This window comes from Panthera uncia, chromosome D2, assembly GCF_023721935.1.
Source record: "Panthera uncia isolate 11264 chromosome D2, Puncia_PCG_1.0, whole genome shotgun sequence".
Taxonomy (NCBI): Eukaryota; Metazoa; Chordata; class Mammalia; order Carnivora; family Felidae; genus Panthera; species Panthera uncia.
In genome coordinates this window covers 78272618-78284098 of record NC_064818.1, presented here as the reverse complement: position 1 = coordinate 78284098, position 11481 = coordinate 78272618, and positions in this window count along the sequence as shown.

The following is an 11481-nucleotide window of genomic DNA, read 5'->3' as shown; positions in this document are numbered from 1 at the left end:
AGCTCAGAGCCTGGAGCCTGCTTCGGATTCTGTGTCTCCCTCTCTCTTGGCCCCTCCCCCACTCACGCTCTGTCTCTCTCTCAAAAATGAATAAACATTAAAAAAAAAATCTAAAGTCCCCCCAGTTTAGGAACACGTGTCCCAGCTTAGCAGAGCTCCAGTAGACTTTCGGCATCATCTTTGTGCCCCCACAGCCAACTCCAAGCAGAATTTGGTACGAGACAGGCCAAAAGGGATCAGGCAGGAGGGAGAGACCCATGTGGATAATTGAAAGCACTGTGGAACTTTCCAGAGTAGGAGGGGAGGAAGCCTTTTCTCGGCAGAAGGAAAACCGTCTCCAGGAACTGATACCCAGACATCCCTGGAACACGAAACCAAGTTCCTCGATCCAGGTGCCATCCACCCCCAACACCCACTGCCAGAGATGTCACGGTCCTCAGCGCCCAGAACTGCAGGTGCCTGCCGTGGGGCTGGCCTTCGTAGTCTCCCCGTAGTAATGGCAACACGCCGGAACAAGTCAGACCCAGAGCTTCCAGAAGCTGTTTTGCCTGCATCACCTCAGGGGGGATGAACCCAGTAGGTCCTGAGAACACGTAGGTGTCCCCCGAGGCCAGCTTTGCCTGCTGACCGCCCGGCAGGATCCTGCTCCCGCTCGTACAAATCACAGACGCCCGGACACGGGACACATCATGTGCGATCCCCACAAGTGCTGACTCTTCCTGTTGACACAAGGGAGGCAGCTGGACCAGGGGAGCCAGACGGTCATCAGCATCCGGGTTCTTGCAGTCAGAAGCGTGCAGGTGACATCGTCGGATCCTCCCTGACGTGTGGCCCCAGCGGCTCCTGGGAAGGAGGAGCCCTGTCAATGAAGGATCCCACAGAGACCACGGCCTCTAAGCCGACACACTGTCCAGTGAGCAGGATTTCCCCGGCCAGTCGGACTGGCCGTGGAGACAGCAGTGCGGTGCCCTTTCCGTCCAAACAGCTTCCAGTTCAAGTCGTTCAGAATTGTTTCCATTCCGAAAACTAAGACATGATCTCTCTCTCTCTCTCTCTCTCTCTCTCTCTCTCTCTCTGTGTCACACACACACACACACACACACACACACACAAGCATTGTTTCTTAGGACACAGCTGGCAGCTTCTTCTTATCAATGGTTACCAAAGACTAGGGTTGCCTGGTCAAATAACAGCACACCCAGGAAATTTGCATTTCATATAAACAGCAAACAATTTTTAGTCTGAGTATACCCCCAAATAGTGGGCGGGATATACTTATACTACAAAATTATCCCTTTTTTTTTTTTTTTTTTTTTCTTTTTCCGCCCCTGAAAATCAAATTTAACGGAGCATCCTGTACTTCCATTTGCTGGATCCGGCAACCCCATCAAAAAGCTGTAGTTTCAAGCACGGTGTGGATGCGGCCACAGAGGAGGCACAGGCGCTGGGAAATCTCACCCTGCAGCCTAAGTGCACTGAGAAATGCTAGCCGTCCATTCGTACCCTGTCCCTCTGGGGGTCGCCAAGCATTGGTAGGATCAGAAGAGGAAAGATGCCGCGGAAAGGCTGACGGGTCCTACTGCTGAGGTACTCCGCCCTGCGCCACCTTCCCCTGACCCCCTTCCACTCCCCCCTGCATCTGTCCTGCCCGTCCCCATGCAGAAGCCACCATGCCCCCCCCCTGTGCAAATGACCCCATGCCGCCTCCGGTGGCCATGCCTTTCATCCCCTTCACTCCTCCATCCCTGGGCATCTCAGCACCCTCCCGTGGGTCTCTCCCTTCCAGCCACAGTCCAATTCTTCCGTCCCGCACACTGCCGCTCTGCTGTGCTCCCTAAAGCACATCTGGCTCTCATCACGCACTCCTCCGCTCGACTACCTGTCTTGGCTCCCTACTGCGCCTGGCTAAGATGTATACTCCTGAGCCTGGTGTTCAAGTTCTTCCCGGCCCCCCTTCCCGCCTCCTGTCTTCTGTCTACTCTTCTGCGCCCCTGTTCTCCTCCAGGGTTCTTCCCTCAGGACACTCTGCCTGGAGCACCCTGCCATCCTTTCCTCCAAGGACCCACTTCTACACATTCATCAAGGCCCCGGACATCTTCATTCTCTGAACTCATCACTCCCTGCCAAGGGTCCTTTCCATTTACTCATTGGCTTGTTCATTGTCTGCCGCTGGGCCTCACCTCTGCGACGATGTGAGCTCCGTAAGCACAGGGACCTTCTAGCCCAGACCTTATGGCAGGTAGGGAGCCTTAAGAGACGTGCTCAGGAGATGCTTATTGGTTTTCTTTTTTATCTTTTTTTAACGTTTATTCATTTTTGAGAGACTGAGTGCGAGTGGGGGAGGGGCAGAGAGAGGGAGACACAGAATCTGAAGCAGGCTCCAGGCTCTGAGCGGTCAGCACAGTGCCCGACGTGGGGCTCGGACCCACAGAGCGCAAGTTCATGACCTGAGCCCAGGTCGGATGCTCCACCGGCTGAGCCACCCAGGCGCCCCAGGAAATGCTTGCTGTTCAATGAATACAAAGCCACCTCTTCTAAGAAGCCCTCCTTGATTCCCCCCAGCTGCCTATGATCCCCCCAGGCTCAGAACCAAGGCAGCACCAGAGAAGGCCTCTCTAAGTCACTGACCATTTCTGACTTGGGTTACACAGTGTGTCTTACTTCTCCCACTGGACTGCAAGTTCCTGAAGGGCAGAAACTGAGCCTTATCCTGTGCATTCTGGGCAGATTGTAGGTACCCCATGTTTTGAACCAGTGCATCCATGAAAATGTAAGTACAGACAACTGGCCTAGGTCTCTGGGACCCACAGAATATGTTATGCGAGAACATCAAGGCTCAAGCTCTCAGCCCCAGCGTTTGCCAGACAAATCTCTACATCTCTCTCCAGGCTGGCTGCGATCCCAGGCCTTCTGGCTTCACCTCCTAGTGCTTCTGATCTGCCCTGGCCTGTGTCCTGGCCCCAAGCAGCGGTACTCCGGGAACAGGGAATCCCTCACACCCATATGATCCATTCAGGGGAGACGAGGGTCTGCGTCCGAAGGGGTATCGCCACCTGCTTCACAGAGGCCAGAGCTCCCTCAACCCCGGAAGCCCCGGGTGAGGCGAAGTGTGGGTGAGAGGGTGAGTGGTGGGGCTGGGGAGCAGCAGCACTTACGGGGGCGCTGGCCGGGGTCCAGCATCCATGGACAGAGAGGTCTTGAGTTTGCACTTGATAAGTGTATATCTCGTGGTGAAAATGACAACCCGGCTACCCGTTCGGGAGCCGTGAGGGAATGCACCTGCAGGTCCGTACAAACCCACACCCACACCCCAGACCACCCAGCGGTTCCACTGCTGGAACAACAGAACCATCCAAACCATTTCAGTCAATGTGCCCCCGTGCTGGGGGATTCAAGGGGAAGGTCACCAAGAGGAGCGGCCGTCTTCCCCCAACTCGTTCATGCAGCAAGCGTTTACTGAGCCATCACCCACCAAGGCTGGAATGCCACCCTCCACCCACGGCTTCCCCACGCTGTGGCTAATTCCCGCCCCCGCTTGTTCTATAGGAAATTGACGATCGAAAACGTGGTGCAACGTGCCCAAGGTCACGTCGGAAGCGTGTCCGGGTCTAAGTGATTCCCACCCGCGTACTCAGCGTCCATCATGCCTCTTACTGGTTTTTCACTGTGTTTCGTTCAAGAAGAATGTGGGCTTCTGTGTGCTCTCCAGGTGTGTAAATGCAGGTTTTAAACTCAAAAGAGAAAGCTCCTTTCTTTCCGGAGTCGGCTCAGCAAACACATCCTGAGGGCCAACCTCGCATGAGGTCCGAGGGATAACCGACCGGAAACACACACGAGCCCCACATGCCCTTCCTCAAGCAGCTGGCAGTCCGGTGGGGGACAGCGTGAGGCCCACAAGCCGCTGTTCTGACCCCTGGACTTTTCTTCTAACTTATCTGCAAGACCGGGATAAAAATAACAAGTGAGTCATCTCCAAACCCACGTGTCACCCACACAGAGAGATCTCGTGTGCACACGCGCACACTCACACACACACACACACACACACTCTCAAGGAAACACTTCCCCGTTGCAATGAGCGTCATTTTGTTTTCATACTCCTGTTTTGGTTTCGCTCATCACAGGCTAGGATTTTCCTGTTGTCTTTTTTTATTTTTTTTCCACTCCTTTCCTTTCTTTATTTCCCTGCTATGACAACCCTCTCAGAGAAGCATTGGAATATCAAGCTGGATGAGAGGTATCATTAGAAGTGCACTGATATTATTTAAGACAGGGCTCATTAAAGCAAAATAATAAAGATCGGATGATAGCAGGGAAAGCCAGGTTGTCTGGGTACCCCACACAAAATACTTCGTTAGTGTTCCTAATTAATACTAGCAACTGTCATGAAATAAAAATATCACACCCTTGAAGATCTGCCTGCCTATCAGGCGCGGTCCTAGCTGGAAAGCCCCCGTGTCTATTTCACTGTGATCCCGTTCGGAAATAATTGGAGTGGTTTGATGGATAATGTGAATTCCTCTTTAAAAGAAAACACACTATTTTTCATAATCAGAGCCAGAATGTATAATGAGCAGGCGGGTGATGCCTTCAGCATCAGGTCTGTCAAAGCGCACGGTTATTTCCATCTTGATGCAAACTAAGATATTACACTCCCTCATTACGTTGACGTGGCACATCTTTCAACAGTCAGCTCCGAATCATACATTCCTTGCAAACAAAATTACCTTCATTTTCTCCTTTGGTTCGGCGGAGCTAGCAGTTAAAATATGCCCTAACAAGCTAATCAACTAATTTTTAGAATATGTTGGAACCGTTTAATATTCTCAAAGAAAACAAGAAAAAGTTGCTAATGGGTCTGCGGGCACAAACAGAAATAAATAGACAACTGGTTCATTGAGCATTAGCATACTTAAGTTTGAGCCAGTCACGGTGGAATTCATTTTGCAAGTCAAAAAAGCAGTATCTATTTGTATCCATAAGCCAAACAACCTCATTTACTCGGTACATACTTGAGCAGATAACCTTGGCGTGAAAATAACAAGGAGAAAGCGTTCTTTTAAAGAGTGGTGGCTGCCCGGAGGGAAGCCAGCCCAGGGGAGGGCCTGGACTTTGAGGCCTGGGCTTGGCCTCCTGGCTCTGACAAAAAGAAATGCTCAGCATTGTCTAGGGGTGGTCGGAGAGCTCAAAGGAGCCCCAAGGCCAAGTGCATCCCAAGGAAGAGGATGAATGGAACTTTTGATGGCGGTCGGTGGTCAGTAAAGGGGCCTGGGGACACCTGTCGAGGGCCCCACACCTGGGGTGGCCCCATACTGGCTGAGAAGAGTCAGCAGGCTCAGACAAACCTAGTGTATTAGCTTGGGCTGCTATAACGAAACATCACAGACTATGGCGTTTAAATAATAGAGAGTTAATTCTCAGTCTGGGAGGCTAAGAAGCCCAAGATCGAGGTATCCCCCCCACTCCATATTGGTTCCTGGCTTTTGTCCCCGGCTTGCCTTCTCGCCGTGTCCTCACATGGCGGAGAGAGTGCAATCTCTCTCTCCCTCTTCTTATAAGGACACAAATTCCACCATGGGTGTCCCACCCTCATGACCTCCTTTAACCCTAATTACCTCCCCAAAGCGCCCTACCTCCCAGATACCATCATGTTGAGGGCTAGGGCTGCACCCTATGAACTTGAGAGGGACAATTCAATCCATAGCATCTGGATTTAAATGTCAGAGTCACTGGGATCGTACCAGCTGTTTAGCCTTGAGCAGGTGTCTCGGTGTTGTCACTATGAAGCAAGGGAGAGGGGGATGGCAGCTCCCCTTCGTAGAGCTAGAGCAAGGGTTAAGTGTAGTAATGGATACAAAGGGCTTAGTACATGGGATGCCCCACTTGAGTGTTAGCCATGGTCTCCCACTTCTCCTCTGTAGGGACCCTAGTATCCTGCTGTCCAGGCAAACCTAGGTCCCCTCTGGTCCCCAAACGTGCCCATAAGGTCCCGCCTTCCTGCCTTTGCCCATTCATGCCTTCCTCTGAATTGTCTTCCCTTCCTCCTTCCCCACAACCTGAATCCTGCCCATCCTTGGCTTTCAAGGTTCTTCTCAAAGACACCAATGCTCCCAAATCCTTCCCCGGCCCCCACTTAACACACTCGCCAACAGACGCAGTCTTCCCTGACTTTGAGCTCCGAGAGCATTTTCGCAAAGATCGAGTGAGTGAGTGACTGTCTCCGTCCACTGAGCCGTGAGGCCTTGAGGATGCAGACAGAATCTTGGTTTTCTGGTATCCACATTGGACATGGTGCCTCAGACCATGTTTGCTGGATAGACAAACGGATGGACGGACAAATGTGTGGATGGATGGGGGAATAGTACTCTATGTACGTTTTTATTATGGTGCTCCCTATCCTTCTCATTGGTTGACAGCCAATTGTCGTCCCTTTCACTGTGCTGTCCTCAAGAGGCCCCTCCCACCCTGACCAGTCGACACCTGCTGTCCCCTGGGTCTGGCAGGCCCCCTCTTCCACTGAGGATCTGACACTATTAGAATGTGGCATCACCTACATGTGGGGTGATATCCAACATCGTTAACATTCTGTATGGCACCAGCACGGACAAACGGGACAGACACTGGCAGACGCACCAGGTAGAGGTGTGCTGGCTATACGCCAACCCAGCGAGGCCCAGGCAGACCGAGGGTCAGGCTTACCTCTCCGTGGCGAGCCCAGTGCCCAGCACAAAGTCAGTGACATTCAATGGAGTCTGGATGAGGATACATTGCCCCATGCTGGCCAGGCCGCTTGGAGATGCTGGGTACCCCTGCCCCTCCTATAGGTACTCAGGACCCAGGACCACCCCCAGACCACACAACGAACGCTTCTTGTCTTCAGCCAGCCCAACTGCGCTATACAGCGAAGATCAAGGAGTGGCACTTTCCTCCCATCGCCGATCCCGAAAGCCACTTTTTACAAACACCCAAAATGAAATATAGTCTACTAGGCACCATTCATCATTTCCCCAGGAATCTCTCTCCGGTTTAGGACTCAGTTATATGTGAATCATACGCCTCCCCTTTGCCTGGCCTTTTCCACAGCACCCACACGTCAATTCCCCATTGGTCCCATCGGCCTTCACGTCAGACCTGGTACTGTTATCCGTCTTTCCAGGTGAGGAAGGCTGATGTTCCTTGACGCTGAGCAATTTGCCCAAGAACTTTGCTAGGAAGAGCTGGGGTCAGGATTTGAACACGGGTCTTAGCCAACTAAGCACACTTGCTCTCCTACACCCCAAGGCCTTCTCTCGATTCTGTGAGGTCTACTCATCACTCAGCAAACAGCTTCTGGGTGTCTACTCTTGGCCAAGTCCTATTCTGAGAACTGAGGGGAGAAAGAGCCCCGGAGGCAGGAAAGAAGCTGATGCGTCCACAGAGAGAGGGGGGGTCTTGTTCTGTCGGAGTAAGGACCACAGGGAGATAGGAGGGGAGTAATAGGTACGAACACAAGTTGACTTTCAGATCAGGAGACTTTTAGGAGATGTGCATAATTTATGCCCTTTTGAAAACCCCCCATTTAAATTTATAAACACAGCCCTGAATTCTCCTCTTTCGAAGAAGACCAACAGGCAGAAATCGCTAACCCATCGCCCACAGTCCAGGGGAAGTAAGGACATCACGCGCTGACTCGAAAAAGTAATTTTCAGAGCTTATCACTGGTAGACGCGCGGAGAAAGCCCCACAAGTGTCACTTTTTAACAAATTGGCAAAGGCCACACAGGATGAGGACATGCCTTTGGCAGGTAGGTGGGAAGCTTGGGGTCGGAGGCGCGCAGGCTGGATACGAGGTCACAAGGAAAGTCCGTTTTCTCCAGCAACAGCGGAGAGCCCTGCTTCAACACAGAAGTAGACACTCGCCGTGCAACACTATTTAGAGGGTAGAACTCTGTTTCATTTAGTCGCTTCCCTAAGGCAGGGAGGTATCGTCCTATTTTTACCTTTCTGAATCCTTAAAAAAAAAATCTTTAAAAAAAAGTTCAAAGGACCCAGCTCCAATTTTCTAGAGAGACATGAGAAATCGTCATGAACAGAGCCTCTAACACCGCCTTTAGGGGGTCAGAAGGCAGCCGAAGTTGCGTGAGCTCGAGTACCGGCAGATGCACTTTCGGATGTTATGGCAACAAAACGTGTTACAGACGCAGAAAACACGCGTGTGGATGTGGCAGGCTCGCTCGGTCCTTTGTGCAGGCGTGACCTCAAATACCCACGTGTGAAGGGTTGTCAAGGAAACAGCAGCTCGCCCTCTGGACCTGTGAGACAAAATGGCCCCAAGCATCTGAGCGACCAGCCGGGTGGGGGTGAGGGCGAGGGGAGGCAGAAACCGGGTAGGGACGATGCGCCCCACAGTGCGCCCCAGGACCCCTCCTTCCGGAGCCCCTGTGGGTGGCACCGGAGCCGGGGTGGCCATAAAGGAGACGGGGGCTCAGCCCTCAGGAGGCTCCCAATCCAGAAAGAGCCACTGGAGTGAGGACAAATCACCCCACTCGAGGGGGGTGTGGCTGGTGCCAGAACAGGTGGAGCAGGACCTGGAGGGTCAGCAATGACTTGGAGGGAGGAATGACCGTGACTGCAGAGTGCAGAGAGGCCTTTCTCAAGGATGTGGACGTTCAGCTGGGCACGCAGGGCAGGGTGGGACTCCGAGGAGGGACAGTGCAGACAGAGGGACACGTGTTTCACTGCATGGAGCGTGTGCCCAGGGGTGGGAGTGAAAGACACATCTGGAGAGGCAGATGTGCAGCTCAACATGGATAAACAGCCCCAGTGCACACACTGTTGAGCTTTGTGTCTAGCGGGTGACCCTGGCGGAGATGACCCTCTTTGAAAATGCAGGTTGTAGCTTCTTGAGGGTTACGACGCATGGGTTTTAAAGATTCTGACGTTGGATGTTTCCCAACACTTCAGTGGTTCCTTTCGTGTCTTGCCTTGTATATGGCAGCACAGAAAACTCCTGGAAATGAGCGTCTGTAATAAATGCGGGGGGTTTTAGGACGCAGCGTTTTGGGGGGATCGAGTTTTATAATCAAATTACGCATGTTGTTTTATAATCAAACTCTGGGGTGGGGACGGGGTGTTCTCTAGGAATCACAAGTTAGTTATGGAAGGCGGGGCATCACCGGGAGCCCCTCCCCCATGTCCTGGCTGTGGGACCATCAGCCATGTGTCCCCTCCCGGGTCATTCAGATGCTCACAGTGACCCTCACATGGAACCTCTGAGGCCGCGCCCGTGTCTTTGGGTAACAGTCGTCCCAGGCAACTGGAAGATACTTGAGCTTGATCCAGATTGCACGTCACAAAGATAACGGGACTGGATGCCTGGTAAATCAAGGTGAAAAGAAACAGACAGGTTTGCTCTGGGCTCAGCCTCCCTGGGACCTGATGTGGCTGAGCTGCACCGTGGACGAGTTTCAGGCTGGGGTGACGTATGGTCTGGGGGCAACCTGGAGGCAAACACATTCACTCCGGACTTTGGGGGCCCCATTTGGGACCTCCAAATGCTGCAGGAGATGAAAAAATTTGTCCTGGCGGCCAGGGCAGATGGGTAAGGGGGTCCCATCTGGGGCACAGCAGAGGGAATCACCGAGCATGCCCAGTGGCAGCCTGGGCCCGCTCCTGCCTGACTCCCGGAGCTAGCCAAGTACCCATTAGAGCAGACCCACCCAACAGCATCTGCAAACTCGCCAAGAACTCCCACCCTAAAACACTGTGGCTGCTTTGCTCAAAGTGTACTTATTGACTATGGCATCCTGTCTTGTTGATTAATTAGCTCATATTTTCAGAATGCTTTGATGATGAAAAGAGCTACTTGGGAGCTAAGTTTCTCTGGTTATTTCTGCCGTTACTTATGTAAGGCCACACAGACAATGCTCCACAGCCCTGTGGATGATGGCGAGCTTTAAACAAAGAGCAAGTCCTGCCCCAGCAGAGTTGGAAGGTGCCGACACAATAGCAAAAACAAAATGAAACAAAACACCAGCAAAATGGAATGCAGATGAATCAGACTTTTCTGAGCATGGTGACTGGAAATTGAGGGCTTACAGAGCTTCAGGCAGTCCAGAAGCTGGTCCAAAGAGCATTCGTTCCCCGGACACTGAGGCGTGGGAAGCATCTGAAATGACGAGCTCTTTGTTGTTCTTGAGGCTGCACCCCGTGGACCCCATGGGGAACCTCACATACCCCCCAGGCTCTCAAAACAGCTTCACGTGTATTGTTCCCATTCTTTGGGATGGGAAAACTGAGGTGAGCCTGCACCACAGATCCCCTTTCCTGGCCCCCTCTTGCCTCGACAGAATGATCTTGGTGTTCACTCGGAATAAGGAGGTGGAGAAAATACTCTCCTGCGGCAAGCCTGTGAATTTCCCTCAGGGAAACTCCTATCTTCTGGGATAAATTAATTGACAAATCCGATTGGGACAGAAGCAAAGGTCCCAGGAGCCTGAGGGGGGTGAAGCTGCCCCACAAGGGTGGTTGTTGGAGGGGCAGGAAAAGAAGAGGCAGGACAGGGGAGGCAGGCAAGAAGGGGGCAAGAGACTGTGCAAAGCACAATGGGGTGTTCTAGGAACTTCTGAAGTTGCCATATTCATCAAATGCTTGCTACAAATGAGTCTTTAACGGAAACAAACGAAGGAGATTGAACCTTGTGTACAGGTGATGGGGAAAGAAACGCAATGCAATTGTGCCAATTCAGACATGAAGGAAGCTAAAGAGAAGACTCCACATTTCTCCCAGGTGTGGTCTTAGGGATTCAAGCCAGGTTTACCTAAATTCCTGCCTGAAAGGCTCAGCCCTCATCAGGTGACACCAGAATCTGAGCTCCAAGAGACTTGGGAGGCCACATCTGCAAAGGAGGATTCATCCAGAAGCCAACAAAGCTTAAGCTTCAGGGTCTCTCGCTCCCATGGGCACCTTCAGAAGCCGTGGGAAAGCCCTAGAAATTTTGTATCTGTGAGTGTGTGTCCTTTTAAAGAGGGACCCCCAAACTGCATAAGCGTTAGGTCACATAAACCTGGGGCCCCTTCTGCTCAACTGCCTTATTCACCACTGTACCCTCAGAACCTACTACCACTGTGCCTGGTACACAGCAGGCGACTTAAATCTGTGTACTAGAGAGGTGGGTGGATGGAAGGAAAGAAACATGAATGGATAGATAGTTGCATAGAAGAGAGGGAGGAAGGAAACATGGATGAACCATAGCTGGTTGAATGGAGGGAGGAAGGAAAGAACAGATGGATGGAGAGATGGAGAGATGGTTGGAAGGGAGGAAACATGGATAAAAAGAGATGGATGAAGAAAGAGAGGTAGAGTGGGAGGAAGGGAGGGAGGGATAGTAGGAAACATGTCTGCATGGACAGTTGAATGGGTGGGTGGGTGGGTGGATGGGAAAATGGGTGGATGGATGGATGGATGGGTGGATGGATGGATGGATGGATGGGTAAATGGGTG